Source organism: Balaenoptera acutorostrata, chromosome 8, assembly GCF_949987535.1.
Source record: "Balaenoptera acutorostrata chromosome 8, mBalAcu1.1, whole genome shotgun sequence".
In the NCBI taxonomy this organism is placed as follows: domain Eukaryota; kingdom Metazoa; phylum Chordata; class Mammalia; order Artiodactyla; family Balaenopteridae; genus Balaenoptera; species Balaenoptera acutorostrata.
Genome location: NC_080071.1, coordinates 70077210 through 70090747, shown reverse-complemented (window position 1 = coordinate 70090747; position 13538 = coordinate 70077210). Strand labels below are relative to the sequence as shown.

Here is a 13538-nt window from a genome sequence, read left to right as displayed (position 1 = left end):
CATTTGAATTCCAACCCAGAGAAAAATTGAACTCTTTTCATCTTTCTCTGTGTGGATCACAGGAATAATGCCAGAAATCTTAGAAAGGGTCTAAGAATAATAAAATAATAATGAAGGCATTAATGATATTAACTAATTATACAGTTAAAAAAATAAGACAGATAAGATGAATTTAGAATAAGCTGTATTTGGTTTGAAAGAGCAAAGTCAGAGTGGTGGCATGATTTTTGCCTTCAGGCTTATAGAGGCATATTTTCAGAACAATTTAAGTAGTCTCTTCTAGAGAAACAAATTTATACTTACATTTATTAGTTAATTTGTCTTGAAAATGCCTTAGGTAGTTTAAAACTAATTTATATATGGGTAACCTGAGGCAATAGGATGCATGATCGGGTGGGTCTTCTGGAGATGTTCTTTAACACAATATAGACTCATTTGTGCTTAAGTATTGCACTGGTGTTTGTCATTAAGTTTAAGACTGTTATTAGTCAAATAAATGCTTCTTTAGCACTAACTGTAGATAAGTCACTATGCAAAAATGGCAAAAAACGCATGAAACGTTAATTCCTGTCTTCGAGAAAGTTTATAAATAACAAAAGGAGAGTTGTATTCAAAAATGTATATTTCTCAGAGAGGGTTAAGATATCACCAGTGGTACATACTACTTTGATTTAGTTTAATAAGATTATCTCTAACCACAATATGTAATGGATAGAAGCTCTAGATTGGGATCTGTTATTTACTTTAAAATATTACAATTTTTCCATCCTCTGGGTGACACTTTTGTAATCTAAAAAATAAAGGAGTAGGAATAGGTTTTCTCTAAGTTGCTTTCTTACTTCAATAGTTTGTCCTATAGCATGTTCATGTTAGTTTGTGTACAATCTTGGTTTGCAAGATTCCCTTAACTGGAGGATGTCAGTGTTGAGAAATTCTAGGTTCAGCCCACATACGAACTAGTTGTGTGACTGTGGTTGAGTCAATGAAAAGTTGAACCAGTTGCTATACAAGGTCATTTCCACTTTTAAATAGTCTCATAGGTTAAAGGGATGGAAAGCCTAGATCATTAGCAAAAACATACAAGCAGACACATATAGGATCCTGCAAAACTAGGGGTACAGAGATTCTTACCCTTTCTCTACTAGGTAAAGAAGAATACACACACCTACGCACACATTCCTGTGCGTATGTTTACCATTAGTTATGGCTATAGATGGCTCATAACCAGAGGCAGCTTATGTGATTAGGTATAAATATGTACATCATTCCCCCCACATTTATAATCATGATTTATAATTTATAATTTATAATCATATAAATTATATGATTATAAATTTATGATTTATAATCATAGGGGTTCTCATCAAATCAGGAGGAAAAAAGGAAGAGAGAGAGGGGCAAGATGGAAGCTTGAAGCCTAACTACCTTTCCATCCCTCCTTTCTCCAAACACTATCCACTGCATCATTTCCTTGGAATATTGGGCACCTGATCCTCAGTTTTGACACCATCCCAGCTCAGTGTCAGGGACTAAGCCCCAACCCAGTCTTCAGGAGAAAGCCCCAAACCACTTGCTCCTTGGAGCAGCCACTCACAGAGATAGGAAACCTACTGATACAATGGGGGAAAAACAAACAAACAAACATATACTCTGGCTTAAGATCATTCCACATTCAAATATTGTGTCTACCCCTTTCTAGCTGTTGACCCCATGCGAGTTGCTAAACCTTCCCAAGCTTATGTTTCCTCGTGTGAAAAAAAGGAAACTGGTAACTGTGTTTAAGATTGCTTTGAGATGGTAGATAACCTTAATACTTCATTAGGTACTCTCTCACTACCTAATGATAGATAGATACTATCTCCTAGATAGTAGTTGCTTTTATTATGTATCTAAAATTATATATTTGCATGGAAAATCAAATGCATAGACTCATTTATTGTTAAGGGCATATTTATGAATACACATGTATATCCATGGGCCTACCCATTAGGGTAATCACATTTGTTATATAAAAATTTACCCAGTAGTTACTCTTCTAGTTCCTAAGAGTATTTGCTTGTCAAGGAGGATCCTTTAGAGACCATCTAATCTAGTGACTTTCAAATTTTATGTTTTAGAGATAGGATTCCATGGTAGTTATTAAAGAAAAAAAAATGTAGCTGGTATAGGAGTTAGCGGCAGAGGAGCTGGTGATTAGGGGAGGTTGAGTGGGTGGATCTCCAGATGACCTCACCCACTTTTCAACCAGAATAACTCCAATCATGTATGTTTAGCTTTAATGTATTTTTTTCTGGAAGTGCTTTTTATTGTTTAAGTCACACCTCCATCACCAAAAGCAACAGAACAACAACCAAAAAAAACACACATAGATTCAGTCCAGCCCCTCATTGGCATATGAGGACTGAACCCAGCAGGCCTTAAATGACTTGTGGAAGGTCACATAATGGTTGTTAGTGGCCAAACCAGAGATTAAAACCACTTTTTCTGCCCTTTGTTTAATTGTTTGGTTTTGGTTTATTTTTTCCTCCCTTTCTCTTCATTCCCTTCACCTAACTCACTTTTTTGAAAAGTTTCTGAGTTGGAACTTCAGAGGTTGATGTATAGGAAACTGAAGGGGTTTTAAATTAAACCAGTTTTTAGTGTAATATATTTCTGTCATATGCTCTAAAATGTTTACTAAAACATAGGATAAATGTAATGCATTTGTGACTGTAATTTAAAAATTGGTTATTTTGGACAAAAGTCATCAAATGTCATATTCCATCTAGGAAATGCAAGAATAAAAATGGCCATAGTCAACATTAAATATTTTATAAGGAGACAGTTTACAGCTGTATTCAGCTACTGTATTAGAATCTCAAACTAAAAGGAAATTAAACTAATTTTTTATGTAAATGAATTGTTTTCATAAGGAAGCACAAGGGAAATTAAGTGTATAATCATGCCTGAAAGTCAGGATTTTTCCAGGAAGCAAGTTTCTTGTGTGAATTTCTTGAGGTATTTGGGAATATCACCATGAACCCTCCAAATTCCTTCTATTTTACATATCATGATGTGTGATATCCTCAAAGTTTCAGACATCTGAGGTTTTGAAGAATTAGCAGACTTTTCTGAGCCCTCTATTAATGGTGATTATTGTTGTAAACTATTATGACAATGGACTGTATTTTTAAATGATGACCATAACAATATCTCCAGTCTCACATGTTACTCTACAATGTGACCTTATTCTTCACAAACAAGAAGTGAATTCTGTTTCCCCTCCTCTTGAATCTAGGAAGGCTGTGACTGCTTTGCCTGATAGACTACACACAAGTAGTAGTGTATGACTTCCAAGGCTGGGTCATAAAACTGATGCAGCTTCCACTGTGTTCACTAAGAGCTTTGAGCCACCATGTTAGAAGTTTGACTATTCTGAGGCCATTATCTTGTGACATGCTAAGCTACATGGAAAGGCCACATGAGGCGCCCCTGGTTGGCAGGCAGTCTTATTCTTTGACTCATTCAACCCCAGACTCCAGCCATGTGGTTGAAACCATCTTGGACCCACCAGGCCATCCCATCTACCAGAAGAGTACCACTGAGTTTCCTCAATGACTAGAGAAGCAAAGGCATGCCCATTTGAGCCCTGCTCACCTACAGTATTGTGGCATTAATAAAATGAAAAAGTTGTTTTACACCACTAGTTTTTAGGGTCATTTATTTCACAGTAGTGAAAAAAACTATTATAGATTTAGTTAACAAGTATCAATTCATTAGGCCCAACTTGGAGATTGAGGGTTGATTAGAGCAGAAACATAATATCTATATCCTTTATTGGTTTGTTTAAAATTTTTTAATTTTTATTTATTTTATTTTAATTTTATTTTCTTAATTTATATAATTTAATATGCTAAAAATGAGAAAATAAACAGGGTACAGGGACACAGAGTACATTAAGGAAAAGTAATTTCAAGATTCTCTTCATTTTGATTGTATTGCTTTCTTGCCTTCAGGGGGTAAGATTTTTGACTTCAAAAGTTAGGAAATACTTAAGAAGAGAATTTACATCTTGCTATTTTCTCAGCAGTCCATGTGTCTGGATAAAGTTTATGATTATTGAGAAGTGTCAGTGCCTCTACAATGGAAATTTTGCCTTTGGGAGTGTTCTTAACATTCATCATGTCAGAGTGATGGTCTTCCGGCAACCTGAATTCCTTTGGCTTCTGACGTTTTCCAGCGTCCTTTACTTGCACAGAAGACACGGGATCTTTGCAATCGACATCCACATCTTTTAGTAATGACAGCATTTTGTCATTTTTTCTAGCAATTTCTCCCTTAATTTCTGGATGGCTGCTCATCTGCTCTCCAGGAGGTTCTTGGTGGAGGGGTGCCTGGGAGCGGGGAAGGGCTTCATCCTGCTGATTTCCCATTGCGCCCGGTCCTCTAGGTTGAAATTCCTGATTGTGTGAGTCACCGCAGTCCCCATCTCTTCACAACACGATGCCCGTAAGTTCACACCGCACATGTGGTTAAACACTGGCATGGGCAACCTCCAGGATGCACTGGGCTAAAAAATTGTTTTAAATAATAGCTTTCTTAAGGTATAATGTATATACATACCATAAAACCACCCGTTTTAAGTGTACAATACAATGATTTTTAGTAAATTTACTGAGTTGTGTGGAATTAACATCATCTAAAATTAACCCAATTTTAGAACATTCCCTCCCACCCACCCCCAAAAAAAGCCTTACAGAGGAATTTTAGAATATTTTCCCTAAAGAGGTCCCTTGTGCCCAACTGCAGATAGTCAGTCCCTCTTCCTACCCCCAAAGCCACTTAAGTTTAACTTTTTTCTGCCTCTGTAGAACTGATGTTGTGTCTTTGATCTGGTTTTGGACTCCCAGGGAGTTCAAGTCCAGAAGATCAAGCAAAACGTGTGAATCTGGAGCTTCCTTGAATACTGGGTCTGAGTTATTTTCCTGTTAGACTCTGCCTTGTTCTCCAAGAGTCTCTTTAGTTTCTGAGTCCGTAACATAGTTTTTAAGAGCATGAATCTTGGATTGTCTCAGTTCAAATTGTATTTTCAACACATATTAGTTGTGTGTCATTGGACAAGTTCCTTAACTTTTCTAATTCATAGTTTACTAATTATAAAACAGGAATGATGTTATCTACCACATGAGGCTATGGTGAAGATCAAATTAAATAATGTACTTAAAGTCCTTAGGATAGTACCCAGCATGGTAATAACAATAATAGTAGCTGTTATTTAATGAGTACTTATCAATTTAGCTGGCACTATACTTTACATGTATTAACTCATTTAATTTTCTCCCAAACTCCATGAATCAAGTGGCATTACTGTTCATAAATGAGAAACTGTGTACCCATGGGCAAATTACTTAATTTCTGCTTTTCTACTAGAAAGTACCAAAGCTATTAACACCCAATGAATAGTTGTTTTATTTAGCATGGGACTTACTAGGAACTTGAGTCATAGCTATTAGAATTCCCTCATTTCTCTCTTTGGAGTCTTAAAACCTGTGAATTTTTCTGTCTTCTCAGCCAAACATATCCCAACACGCACACGCACATGCACATGCACACACACCACTTCTTTTGGATTCCAAATGTCAATCTTAAACATGGTAGTTTCTTAATAAACATTAACTAAAAGAATGGATGAAAGAACAGATGCATCTGTGTCTTGAGGATGTCTGCAGCCAACTTTGGGAAGGGGTAAAAATCAAAGATCAGATGGCTATAGAGGCTCTGGAGATGTCTTTGGTCATATAAAACATCATTACTCCAGAGATCCCAAAATATAAAAGTCAGTGTAATCTCAGACATTCTGTCTACTTTAGTGACGCAAGAATGTTTTAAAGAGTTTTTGTGACAACATATGGAAGTACTTTTTTTTTTTTAAGTTAAGGAGCCTAATCACTTAATCATTGTAAACAATTCACCAAATATTTGGTCAGGAGAAAGAAAAACATTTAAATTACTATATCCAATGAGCATATTTTTGATGTGTGTTATAAAACTTGTGTATGCTTGAAGACAAAGGGCTTTAGAACCCTCCTTTAGCTTTAAAATGTATTATATTTCAGAATGATTTGTCAGATAAAGATAACAGTGATCTTAATACCAATGCAAGATGATAAATATGATTTAAAAGTAAGAATAATAGTATACATACTATGTATACATAGTTTACATGTAAACTTTTGCTTTTTGACCTGGAATATTTTATGGACATATTTCTTCATCAGTATTTGTCATAAAATGCATACAAGCAACTACTTTGGATACTAAAAACATCCTAATTTGGGGTCCATAGTCCCTGGATTATATTATCGTAGGTAAAGCCAGTAAGATATTAACATTTAAAAGCTTTCAGTTCTTCTGTTCTCTTCAAGAGTCTCTCAGAGACTCTTATTTTTCACCTTGTATAAGATATACAGGCAGAACTCTTCATCTGGCATGTCATTATTGCCAGATAATTAGGCTGATGAGACCATGGACAAACAATTTTATTTGGAAAATAATAGGGAAAATATTTCTTATAAATATTTGTCAATATCTATCTCCCAAAGAAATGTGTGCTTTTAGTTAGTGATGATACTTTGTTTCACACTTTTATCTCTGTGCTGCATTTTAACTCAGTTTTGGTAACATGGCTTTTGCTTACAACCTCTCCTAAGCAGCTAGTCATAGAACTTTAATACACAGGAATGATAAATTATAAAAACACGTTTGCTGCTAACTCTCTGATAAACTTAGCAACAAAGAAGCAGCTGGTACTTTATTGCCTATAACTTCCTACATATTTCCCCAAAGTTCCAGATAAACAAGAATACATTTGTGTTTTATTTTCTTCTAATTAAGTTGAAGAGAAAGACAGAGTCAGGGATTGATGGCTTTCAGATTTAAAGCATTTCTGTTATAATTGTTAGGCAATCAATTAACCAATTTCTAAAGGACTTAATCTTTTTTTTTTATTGTCATGTTTCTCATTTCCTTCAGTTTTATCATTCTAAAAGGAAAGGTTTTTTTTTTTCCTTCACTTTTCAGAGAGAGAATTCATCAACTATAGGAATGAGCAAGATAAATAGATCAGCGGCAAATTTTAAATATAGTCCATATGAGATTGTTTTCCAGATGTAAAATCTACAAATCTCTTTTTATGAACTATCTTTAGATTCATTTACTCTACCAAGAATCACTACAGGTTAAGGGCTCTAAGGGATTAAACAGGAGAAAGTACATTAAGAATGATTAACATGTCTCCTTCCAAAGTGAATAAAGTTTTTAACATGGAATAGCTATTCATGAATCATTCATTATTTACTTTCAGTAATTTTGGAACTAAACTGGTCTAAGTGCTTCAGATGTTATTATTACATTATTCTAAAGATTGGGGCCTAAGATGGGCTTTTGGTGTGCTAGTACAATTTTGCTTTTTAGATTGGTAGTGGTTGCATAGGTGTGGTCACTCTGTGTTTATTCATTAAGCTGTACAATTATTATTTGCATACTTTTCTGGATGAATGTTATACCAGAACTTCAGAGGGAAAAAGAATTCCTGAGCCATGATTGAATGTTAAATATTGGACACCTCCTCAAGTTGTCAAAGATCATCTTCCAGAATTTTGTAAAAATGAATGCAATATTCCTCATCCCATCACATGCAAATAACTAATATTACCTCAGAAAACCTGATATAAACATTATTTGCTATTGCTCTTTTATGAAGAATTCTATACTAATCTCATAGCAAGGAAATAGAGTAAAATTCTAGTTATAGGATTCAGAAAAATGTAAGCAGGATCCACCTACTTTTTTTCCATTCATGTCTTTTATTTATTTATTTATTTATTTATTTAACATCTTTATTGAAGTATAATTGCTTCACAATGGTGTGTTAGTTTCTGCTTTATAACAAAGTGAATCAGCTACACATATACACACGTTCCCATATCTCCTCCCTCCCGCATCTCCCTCCCTCCCACCCTCCCCATCCCACCCCCCCCAGTCGGTCACAAAGCACCGAGCTGATCTCCCTGTGCTATGCGGCTGCTTCCCACTAGCTATCTATTTTACATTTGGTAGTGTATATATGTCCATGACACTCTCTCACCCTGTCACATCTCACCCCTCCCCCTCCCCATATCCTCAAGTCCATTCTTTAGTAGGTCTGTGTCTTTATTCCCATCTTGCCACTAGGTTCTTCATGACCTTTTTTTTTCTTTTTTCCTTAGATTCCATATATATGTGTTAGCATACTGTATTTGTTTTTCTCTTTCTGACTTACTTCACTCTGTATGACAGACTCTAACTCCATCCACCTCATTACAAATACCTCCATTTCATTTCTTTTTATGGCTGAGTAATATTCCACTGTATATCATTCATGTCTTTTAAAACTGTATTCTGGTGTTCATTAATTCACAAAAAAATGTACAATGCCTATTATGTGGCAGACACAGTTCTGTGAATGCAATAATATAATGAATCAAACAAAGGAAAAAAAAAAAACCTCTGCCCTTAAGCTGTTCAAGTTTTTCTTTTAATACTGATGTTAATCACTATGATTGAGTTAAGTGATAAAGCTCTTTGTACATTAGATGTTTTGAGAGTGAGGGCCTGATGGACTAGTCCTGCTTGGTTTAGTCTGAGACATCATCACCAAGCAAATGATATCTGAACTGAGACTTCAAGCATGTGTAGGTAAAGTTTATTATTTGCTATAACAGGAAGTTCAGAGTATGGCAGGTTATTTTTCCGCAGGCTTAACAATATTATCTGCCATTCACAGTGCTGGCTTCATCTTAGGTCTGGTTACCCTTGTCCTCATGAGACAGCTGCCAAAAGCAACTATGGAAGCATACTTCTTTTTCATGTCCAGCAGGAGAGGGAAAAAAGTTACAATTCACTAATTCATTGAGGAGTGTCATACGCTTTTAGGCTTAGGTCATTCTGGAGATTCATATGGGTTAAGGCATACTTGAACATTTCAGAATTTGTGATGAAGGTAGAAGTAAGGTGTGAGGTATGTGAGGGGTTGACTCCTGACCAGGCAACCAAGAACTTCTGCCACAATGGGGATCTTAAACAGGGTGGTCAATGAATAGGCCTAAGAAAGGCAATGGTTTCCTGAAATTTTATTGACATTTAAAAAATCTGTGCATATATTTATTTTTCCGGGGAAAGGGAGAAAATCTTTCAGTATATTTTCTATGTGGTACATGACTCTAAAAAATAATTAATGCTCAGAATAATCATGATAATCTCTCACAACACTTTTACCTTATAAAAACTGCCTTATTTTATGCTAATGATGTTTCTGGTAGGCTAGCATCGCCTACATTGTCATTATCATCATCATCAATATCATCATCATCATCACCAATATCATCATCATCATGCTATACTATTACACTTTGAGTGGTGAAGTGAGTTCCCCAAGGCCACACAGCTGATGACTGATGGGTTTATTAGGAATTATCACTTACTATTGAATGATTTTTCTTTACGGCTTGCCTTGGTAGAGAGCAGAGAAAGAACAATAAACATAACAGTCTCAACCCATTTCCTACACTACCTTTCCTAATTCAGATGCTTTTTAAAAGACACTATAGCAAGGTTCTTAAAATAGTCTTTGCTTTAACTCTTAGATAAAAATCAGAATTAGAAAAATAATTTTCATCAAAAGCATCTGGATGATGCCTAATTTGGAGAATATAAAAGTATGATTACAATTATTAAATGAGTAAAAACACAGCACATGGATCTATATGTAATCATTTAGTCAAAAGAGGGCCTTTTGGTGGTGGAATGATTAAAATGCAATAATGAAAGTATTTAAGTAGTTTCTAATATGGAAATATGTAGAAAGCAATTCTTACACTTGTGTTCATTGGATAATTATTTCTAGGCTATAAAAGATTACTCTATCTCAAGTAGAAAAATTAGAATTGTTTATTTTAAATGTGAGTTAACAATCCAATTTTTATTCAATCAAGCAATCAGCTCCCTATTTTTTTTAAAGTACTTATTTCAAGGTTGATATTATTTCTTTTTTCAGCTAGGCAGAATAACATTTAACAGAGATGTTAGCAAGCAGCTCGTTCAGTTTACCACATGTATAGAAAGTGATACCCTTTCCAGTGCTACATGTCCAAGTGTTTGTACTGAATGCTTCCATAATGTCAATAATGATCCACTATTCAAAATTAGATGTAGCCCCGATTTCTCAAATGCTTGAGTGATCATTTTCTTTAGTAATTGAGTTCCTCATAGAATTCCACTGCTTGATTACTTGCTCAGTAATCTAAGCATATTAATTTGAAAAGCTCCATAAGCGTGTGGCCAGGATAATGGCAGTGAAGTAATTGCAAGGAAATCTTTTACCACAGACTTATTTTCATCTAATGAACTCTTTCCTGATGGTTAACCAGCATGCAGTGAATGTGATATGAGTTCTAAAATGTATGTGCATTAATGTATCTGTTGAGATGGTTAAAGATTAGACATTCTAGAAAGCGCTTAATAAGCACTTTAAAAAGATGTTTTGAAAATTGTGTGTGTGTGTGTGTTAGTTTATTAGGAGATATGGATTTTAAGAGGAAAACAAGGTCACTGAAATTATGCTAGATGCCTTTCCTATGTTGTCACAGGTAATCCTCACATTAACACTGTATAAGAATCTACTATCCCTGTTATGCATATAAGGAAAAGGGAACTCAGATTGGTGAGGTTATTTGTCCAAAGTCACAAGTCTAGACCACAAGTCAGTTCTGCCTGATTCTAAACCAGTCCATTCTTCAGTTCCTGCCTCATCACAAAAGGTTAACTATAATTTTAGAGGTATATTCTAGCACTTTACACTAAGTATAAGGGCTCAAGTTTCAAAGCCCCGAGTTATATTAGATAATGCCTCCTAAATGGAAAGGAGTACCATATATGTTGAATCTATTCTGGGGCACTTATAAACGAGCATTGTACAAAAATATCATATTATTATATTTACTAGTTTGTTGTATCTTTTTTTTTTTTTAATTTTTATTTATTTATTTATTTTTGACTGTGTTGGGTCTTCGTTTCTGTGTGAGGGCTTTCTCCAGTTGCGGCAAGCGGGGGCCACTCTTCATCACGGTGCGCAGGCCTCTCACTATCGCGGCCTCTCTTGTTGCGGAGCACAGGCTCCAGACGCGCAGGCTCAGTAATTGTGGCTCACGGGCCTAGTTGCTCCGCGGCATGTGGGATCTTCCCAGACCAGGGCTCGAACCTGTGTCCCCTGCATTGGTAGGCAGAGTCTCAACCACTGCGCCACCAGGGAAGCCCTGTTGTATCTTTTAGATGCCACATATAAGTGATATCATACAGTATTTATCTCTGTCTGACATTTTAATTAACATAATGCCCTCTAGTAGGGAGAGGGAAGAGGGGAAGGGTAATATAGGGGAAGGGGATTAAGAGGTACAAACTGTTAGGTATAAAATAATCTACAAAACCGATAGCTAGTGGGAAGCAGCCACATAGCACAGGGAGATCAGCTCGGTGCTTTGTGACCACCTAGAGCTTGTGGGATAGGGAGGTTGGGAGGGAGGGAGATGCAAGAGGGAAGAGATATGGGGATATATGTATATGTATAGCTGATTCACTTTGTTATAAAGCAGAAACTAACACACCGTTTTAAAGCAATTATACTCCAATAAAGATGTTAGGAAAAAAAAAGCTGCAAGGATATATTGTACAACAGGGAATATAGTCAATGTTTTATAATAACTACAAATGGAGTATAACCTTTAAAAACTGTGAATCACTATATTGTAACCTATAAGTTGTATAATATTGTACATCGAATATACTTCAATAAAAAATTGCATTGTATTTCAACTGTCAACCACAAGAAGGCAGAACTCCATATTTGTATCTATTTTTATAACAAGTACAAAGTCAGCTGACTATAAGCATTTTAGAGAAGTGATGAAGAATAGATTTCTTGGTTGGTATTCTATGAATGATACCACCAACAAATCTAATTCACTGTGAATAATTCCAAAGGCATTTCTAATACCTAATTATGCTTGAAAGATCCTGAAATTTAAGCCACGCTGTTAGCAAGAACACAACTTTTGTTGTTTTTATTCTAAATTCTGTCCTATAAGCAGTTCAGTACCTTAAATTTCATTAGATTCTGATTAAGTGAAGCCCTTATCAACTTCTATAGAAACAGATTTATTTGGTAGGCATTTGCTTGACTTTATTACCTTAATTTGTAGCTCCTCGATTAATCTATTAATTAATTTAGTGGCTGTTTACTTCAAACACAAGGCCTTAATATGTCAAATCATACAATAGTAAAACATAAAACATTGTGATAAAATAGCACATGCATAGTATCAATAAAAGAGCACATGTTTGTAGTAGCCCACAGACTTTATGAAACGTGGATTACCGTATAAGTCTATATTATATTCTAATTATCTCATATTAAAATTCTATAATGAGAATTTTTGATATAGCTTCTGGTAACAGGGCCTATTGCTGCCTTTCATATCTGGGTTTAAAAAATACAAATACAAATACAAAAAAAACCAAAATGAGTTTTTCATTTTATTTTGTTATGGAGCAAGATTTTGGTGATAATAATAATAATAATAATAATTATTATAGTAATGTATTGGCACTGCACTGTACAATTTTCACATCACTTTATGGTAATCATTGTATTTGATTCCCACAACAGCACAGGTTATATAGGGCAGGTAATCGTCATCTACCTGTGACTAAAAAGGAACCCCCGGCCCCCCACCCCTGCCCAGGGCTGGCAAAAGGTCGAAGAGAAAAAAGAATCAGGCCTAAGAAGGATAATGACTTCTTTGCTTGTTTTTAACCCTGGTTTTCTGTGTCCCAATAACTGTCTCCTTGGTAGAATTCTCAAACCTTTTCTCTATTCTCACTCCTATCCCCAAAGACTCTTACCCTTTCTTCCCCTCAAGCTCGTGGGACTCAGGATATAATAGCCTAAATCTTGTTTTCTCTGACATGTAGATACATTTTCCTTTAGTCCTTTCCATGCAAAAATCCTACTGTTAAAAATTATTTTACTTTTTTCTTGCCTGTGCAGCTTTAAGAACAAATGAGGTGAAGGACTGGAGAATCGAGTATGTTTTCACTTAACTGCCCTATTTCTTATTGGTTCACTATTACTAAGGGTGGGAAAAAAGTCTAAACTTGAAACTGCATTTTATTCCCCTGAGACAGTAGGTAAGGAATTTGGTAGGCTAATTCCTGACAGCCAAAGGAGAAGAAAAGAAAAGAGAAAGAAAGAAATGTGTGACTGGGAAATCTGCCAGGCAGATTTACCCAATCAGGAGATACCAGGCTTTCTTCATCCCACAGAGCTGAATCCTAATCCCTAACTGCCCCCCTCACCTCAGTATACAACTCCATCACTTTCACTTGCTCAGACCAGCTCATTCATGCAGCTTGCTCATGCAGCTCATTCAGCTGCATTTTTAGGATGCAGAAACAACAGCTTTGGG

General features: G+C 35.5%; 1 protein-coding gene and 1 pseudogene across 2 annotated transcripts in view; one reads left to right on the top strand and one right to left on the bottom strand.

Annotated features, from left to right (window-relative positions):
• Positions 1–13538, top strand: part of ERBB4 (erb-b2 receptor tyrosine kinase 4) — a 1149217-nt gene that overhangs the window by 207256 nt on the left and 928423 nt on the right. The window lies entirely within an intron of this gene.
• On the bottom strand, positions 3964–4468 carry LOC103004546 (NADH dehydrogenase [ubiquinone] 1 alpha subcomplex assembly factor 4-like; annotated as a pseudogene).